Consider the following 7,248-nt stretch of genomic DNA (forward strand, 5'->3'; position numbering starts at 1 on the left):
ATTGGTCGATGCTCGGCTGAGCATGAGCCAGCAGTGTGCCCAGGTGGCCGAGAAGGCCAATGGCATCCTGGCTTGGATCAGGAACAGTGTTGCCAGTAGGAGTAGGGGAGTCATTGTCCCTCTGTGCTCAGCCCTGGTGAGGCCGCACCTCGAGTTCTGTGTCCAGTTTTGGGCCCCTCACTGCAAGAAAGACACTGAGGCCCTGGAGCGTGTTCAGAGGAGGGCGACGAAGCTGGTGAGGGGTCTGGAGCACAGGCCTTATGAGGAGCGGCTGAGGGAGCTGGGGTTGTTCAGTCTGGAGAAGAGGAGGCTCAGGGGAGACCTCATCACTCTCTATAACTACCTGAAGGGAGGTTGTAGTGAGCTGGGGGTCGGCCTCTTCCCTCTTGTAACTAGTGACAGGACGAGGGGGAATGGCCTCAAGTTGCGCCAGGGGAGATTTAGGCTGGACATTAGGAAATTCTGCTTTTCTGCAACTGACGATCTAGGTGTCAGTAATGAATCGTTCAATTTACGACATTGGCATAGGTGAAGAAGGGCCATATTCTGTCCTCTTTCACTGGTTGCACTGCTGAAGGACACCTCCTCAGTTAGCTGAAGTTGTGACTGTTTTCAACCTGAATAGAGCAAAGGCTGAACCTTCAATTCCTTCCATTTAATTTTTCATTTTTTAAATTTTATCATGAAAATCGCAACAAACATTTTTCCTAGAAAAACCAAAAGTTCTTTTATAAAAATCCATTTTCTCTGTGGGAACATCCGTGTTGTAGAATTCACCAGCTTTATTAATAATCTGGTCTTGCAGCCTGGCAGGGCAGCTGGTGCTTGCTGGCAGTGACCAAAAGCATGTGGCACCGGCAGGGACCGCTGCACGTCCCGTCCCTCTCCGGGCAGTGCTGATCTCCTGGGTTGTTCTCCCAATTCCCACAGAGAGAAGACAGCCACTTGTGCTGAAGGAGATGGCACCGCGGGGTGAGGAGCGGCACAGCAGCAGGGAAGGGGTGTGCCTGAGGAGCGGAGCTGAGCAGCGGGCAGGAGGAGATGCCGGGAGCTTTCCAGGGTGCTCAGCTGCCTGCGTGGGAGGAGCACCACCTGAAGAGAGCAAAGACTTCCTCATGTCCCAGCACGTTCACCAGCAACGGCTGGCATTTAAGAGACCTCAAAGTGGATTTTTTCCTACCTTGAACCTTCTCAACGAGGCTGAAGCTAATGGGCTGGAGCAGATAGTACTGATCTGGCTGATATGATCTTTCTAATGGAGAAGGTGTCCAAGAAGCCATAAGTCAAGTCGACTTTTCAGGCTAGCAGCTAGACAACAGCATCAAAGCTTTCACTTTTAGCTGAGCATGTTTAGCACCGTAAGTGGCAGACAGGCCAGGGAATGGAGGAGCCCGTGCTTTTTCACCAAAGTAGGACAGCACTTCTCGCACAGAAAAATAGTGTTTAGCTTCGCTTCTGCAGTAGTTTTTGTGCCATTAGTATTTTGTGAATTAGTGCTCTTGCAGGGAAAAAGGATGGGGAGCTGGGCAAGCTGTTCACTGGTCTCCTGTTTCAGCATAAATACGTTCTCACATTCAGCTGCTTTTGGCAAACCAAGGGAAGAGACTGCACTTGGCAAACCAAGTTGTATTTAGCCTCTAGCTAGAAATGTTTATAATTTGTTACTGAAAACAGCCCTGAGTATGTCATAGCACTGGAAGGAGTTCAGCTGGTGTCAGCTGAATGTGGGAGGTGGGCAGTTCTCTTGAAAGGACTCTGCAGATTCAGGTACGTTTTGTGTTAAAACACCCATAGTGGTGCAGTCTGGTCCACGCAAAAGGCCGAGTAGTTTTGCAATTTATTTTTACAACTGCTTGGGGTCAAATCATCTCTGCGAAGGAAGCTCTGATGACAAGTTCTGACAGAGACCCAGCCTGCTCCTCCAGCTATTTGACAATGAAATCCTAACCAGCGTCTCCTCAGCAGACACACTCACCAGTCAAGCCAATTAAACATAATCAATATTTCTATCACATTCACATTACAACCCCTTGGGATTTCAAAAGCACTGAAAGATTCGGACTGATGAGCATGCATCGCCACATAATGGCATCCCCTAAAGCCACTGATGCAACCAAGTCAGCAGCCAGAGTTCTTCTCTTCAGCCTTTGTGACAGGTGAGGAGTGCAAAGACATCCGTGCAAAGACTAGAGGCAGTCTGTTTACCTGTAGATGGATTTTTGGCAGAAAAGCAGCCAGAAAACCTGCTCCAAAGATCTGATCAGGGAGCATGGTCAGTCTGTCTGCGCTAAGACATGTTCTGAGGGCTCCTGAGCTCAAGTTACAGCTCAGCATTTTGCAGGCATCACAGAAGAGTGAGGGGGAGAAAAATATTGTTAATCCAGCAAATCTGTGAACTTCTCCAGCCAACAATGAAGAAGCAGGTTTGACTCTGGGCTCTGAGCTTCTAAGGTCCCCCTCCCTCCTCTACCGGGAGGTGGATGCTCTACCAGGGGGTGGGATGCAAACTTCCATCCTCTCAGGACGCCTGTCTTTAAGTCCCAGATTTGAAGCTCAAACCCATGTGGACAATGACCAGCACACGCCTTGTGATGACTCGGCCTGGGCTCTGTCTTGTGCCTGAAGCAGTGAGCTGCAGTTTCTGCAACTTTATTAGATGTCAGAAGATGATAGTGGCAGCTTTCCATTTCCAATAGTTAATTTCAATTGATGAGATCAATCTCTGTAGCAATTTCTTCTTTGCTGTTACTGCAGATAAATGATTGGGATACTTAAAATGCTAGACTGCAGCTTTTCTGCAATGGCAAAAAAACCTCCAGAATATCAATCCGAAGAGGCTGAGTGGTCGGGTGTCAGAGGCTTTCCCTGACATGCAGAATTCACATTCCTAGCCAGGATTTGGTTTATATTAGGTAGAAAAATTGCAGTTCTATTTTAAAATCTGAAGGATTCGTAGGCCTGGAAGCTTCTTCTGTCTCTACCAACCTTTATGAAAGTCACTGCCTCTACCCAGCGCCCTTGCTTTGTGTTGTCTAGCCAAACAGATAATTCTGAAAAGCTATCCAGACCATGCCTGCTTTTGCTTCTCATGACAGCAGATTATGGCCTGAATGAAACACACAGGGTGATATACCTGAAAGTTTCCATTTTCTTTGATATTATTGTTATAGTGTGAAATCATTTCTTCTCACCTATGTGTTCACATACAGCACAATATGGCATAGGTTTAGGTCATCAGGGCAATTACCAGCGTGCAGGATTTTTGCTCTGTGAAAACAGGAGTTCTGGGCAGACAATTTTAATTTTTATCATCTGTCATACCCTGGAAAGTTAATTAAGCACTTTTCATTTTCCATTTAAAATGGTATACAAATGCCGGACATTAAAAGAGAGATTTCCAAATCAGAACGTGTGAGTAGCTTCAAACTTTCCTTTGGCAGAGAGCCATCTGCAAGGTTCAGCAGAAGTTCACCATTTCCCATTGTGTAAGGTTATTTGTTTAACATTTCTTTTGTCTGAAGCAGCCTTGTCAAATGAAATCTCCACATAATTCTCATTTGGCCCTTTGCTCACATCTGAGCTGTCACTGCCATAGAAGCAGTTTAACTTTAGGCTTAACAAGAATGTAAGCATAAGTAGATGAAGATTTTAAAAATTCGCAGAACCTTCCAGTTACATCATAAAATCAACTTTCAAAAAAAAACCAAAAAAAAAACCCCAAAACTGGGCAGCCTCAGAACCTTATGGCGTAAACACCCAAAGACACTTCCAAGGCCCAAGCTTCAGCAGCTTGGCTCACTTCGTGTTTGCAGACAGGCTAGCCCAGGTGTCACAGCCAAACTCCAATCTCAATAATTGCATTTTGACCAGATTAAAAAAAAAAAAAAAAGCCTTACATTGTTTTGAGTGAGGAACATATCCTTCTTAACATCCTGTCCTGCTGAGCTAGGTTAAGAGTCCACCGCCTTCCCCACCTCCACAATGAAGCCATCCACATCTTGTAGGTACACATCATTTGGGATGCCCTACGGGGTCCCTCTGGCACAGGATCTTGCTGAAACCTTTTAAAGTTCAATATTAACAGGTAACATCACTAAATGTTGTACAGGATTACCACTACTAGTAATGATATACAAAGGAAAAACACAAAACCCAAACATGACTACTGGCATAGAATGACGCAGGTTGGAAGGGAACTCCGGAGGTCTTCTGCTCCAACCTCCAACCTGTCAAAGTTGCTCCAGTTACAGCACATTGCTTGGGATCACATCCAGTCAAATTCTACTGTCAACCTATGACAGCATTTCTCAGTTTCTCCAATGGATGAAAACTCTTTTCTTCTATTGGATTGGAATTTCTATCTTGTATAACCAAAAGGAAAAGTTTGGTCCTAGCTGGATCAAGAAGGTACACACATTTCTGAAATGGTCTTCTCAGCTCTCAAACTTTCTCCTTCCTCTTTAGCATTTTTGATCTGCAAACAAAGTTACACCTTTTTCTAATGTACTCAATTACCTATATATTCCATTTCTGTCCAAGGCTGTGTCTTATTTTAATTCCATGATGGCCTTTGCCCAAAGGCCTGCTGTCATTGTATGACAGCCTAGTGTATTTAAAAAAAAATACATGTTACAGGATTCTTCCAGATGGCTTCTTTGGATTCAATACTAAGAGTTAAATGTCTGCAGCAGTAGCAGAGCTGTCTTTCCAAAGGTCTGCAAGAAGTGTGCTGCAGAGCACTGCCCTCCCAGGGATGCATAGCCCCCTGGCCCCAACAACTCACGGCTATTTCCCTCTTGCTGATCTCCTGTGGAAAGGAGGAAGAAATGAGTTCAGCTAATGCCCCTGCTACCTCAGAACAACAGTGCATGCTCCTCATGTCATGGTGTATTTCATAATTTGCCTATCTTTAACGTGGGGACTTGGACTCTTGTTGGTGCAACGTGCCAACAGCTAGCGCTGTACTGCAGAGCCGCGTGCAAAGGGAGCTACAGCTCAGGCTGATGCTCCTGGCGTGCAGCCCTCTTCCTCTCCCAGGTCTTTGATTTTTTCAGCTGTGGTTACCAGACAGCTCCCTGGCCCTTGCTGCTAACAAGTGGCACTGCAGCAACAGCTTTCTGATGCTCCAGCTGCACCTTCCCTTCGCTGCCAGAGATACAGCGATGCTAATACATTGCACATGAAATGTCAGCTGAGAGATGGGCTGTCCCCAGAAGGAGAGCCATCCGAATTGATGGAAGATGAAAAGCTTGATGCGATCACAAGAATTAACAACGCTAAATACGTGAGGCTTTTGACAAGCTCCTGACTGTCACATGCATATGACTAGCTGCCACAATAGTGTCTTTTTTGATATCCTGGCTTGACACTACATAAATGCAATGCAAGTTAGTTGTGCGTTTGTCTTCCAGAGGGGATGCTTCAGCTTTCCCCTGTTCTCACTGGTGAGTGATACATATCCAGCCATAGCGAAGAATCAGAAAATTGCTATCTGTCTTAGACAGACTGGAAAGGTTCCCCCACTTACAAAATCAAACACTTCCGAAATGTTCCATGGTGCTAAAGAGCTGCTGCTTATTATCACACGGGCAGTTCCGCAGCAGGAGATGTCTGGAAGTCTGTAAATTAACAGCTACTTCAAATGTTAGAATTAAAATAGAAAAACCTATTGTTTTTATGAGATTAAAAAATATACACTTTTAAAATTACTTGTGACATTGAGAGAGAGTTTTGACTCATCCCCCCCACACACCAAACCCCAGTAACCACTTTCCAGAACGCCGTGGTGGGGTGGTAGTAGGGAGGAATCCCATTTCAGAAAAGCTCTGAAGATGTTAAGGAAAATAAAGGGAGTTCAGTCTCCAGTTTTTCAACTGAAAGAAAAGAAACTGGGAAAGATGCAAAAGCATCTCTATAACATAGCACATATTTCATTTAACAAAGAAAATCAATAGTTTTCAGCCCATGGAGAGGAAGTGCAGCTACTTGCACAGAGCTCTTGCTTGGGCTCCTCTGTGTTAACATGCACTACAAAATGTAACTATTTTAATGCTTTTTAGGTACTGCCTTCTTACATGGTGTTGAAAACATCTGGCTTGCAACGAAACAGGCCTGTATTGTAATGAGGTGCTTGTCTAGAATATTTATTCCTTTACACCTATCAGATAGGAAGGGGGAAAAGGAAATAGTGGAATCCAGAGAGGGCAGACCAAAGAGTTCCCCAAGATGAAGGTCCTGTGTACCTCGTACAACTGTCTGCTTACACCCAAACTGCTCAATTGTTCCTTCTTTTTCCAGTGTTGTTATTATTCTTTGCTTTTTGGAAGGGTTGAGCATCAAATCTGGACTTTTTGCTGGTGTTGTATCTCTGTGACCATGCCTGTTAAAGAGATGTTAATGAATATGATTGCGATGGCATATTCCTAACATGAGTACCATTAAGATGTTTCCAGTGTATTCCTCCTCAGACGATACATGCTGGTATCAAGCGAAGATTTATAGATGTCACCTCATTTGTCCCAGAGCTGTTTATTTCTTTACATGCTTAGAATTAGAAGTGTGTATGCTTTGACTTTCACCATGCTGTCTTCCCAGATCTGATTCTCTTGTTTATGGCTGGGTCTCTTTTCACTTGTCTTCCTAACAGGTCACAATTCTGGTGCGTTTCTGCTCTCAGGAAGCTAAGATCTCACCTGCAGTTACAAGGGAGGTGCAGGTTGTACTTCTCAGCTAGCCAGCCTCACCTCTTGAGGGAGAGCTCAAAGCACAGCTGTCTGTGATCACCTATGAAAGGGTGGGAAGGTAGACACTCTACTGCTCTCCCCATGATCAGTTTTCAGTTATCTATGAAGCCTCACACAAACTGCCCCTGTTGCATATTTGCTGCACGTCCCCAAAGCAGATTGTGACCCCTTCTTCCCCATTTGCACATCACCTAAACTCACCCTCTCAGAGGTGCATTACAGGTGCTTTCAATGCTGTCTTGTTTGATGTCTAGCATGCTGGTTTGCTCTTCTAAATTTCTGCTTCCCATGTCACCTCTCCATTATATACAATAAAAGGTCAAACTACTAGCTGGATTTTCTCTTCTACCCCCAGATGATTCTTCTACTTATAGCAAGTAAAATTACACGAAAACAGGCATTTTCATCCAACCACTTCTTCCTGCAAAGTGCTGCAGGATTTGATTAAAAAGCTACAGCTGACAGGTATGTTTGCAAGTCGCCTTGCCACACTCATCAGGACTCT

This window comes from Numida meleagris, chromosome 7 (assembly GCF_002078875.1).
Source record: "Numida meleagris isolate 19003 breed g44 Domestic line chromosome 7, NumMel1.0, whole genome shotgun sequence".
Classification (NCBI taxonomy): Eukaryota; Metazoa; Chordata; class Aves; order Galliformes; family Numididae; genus Numida; species Numida meleagris.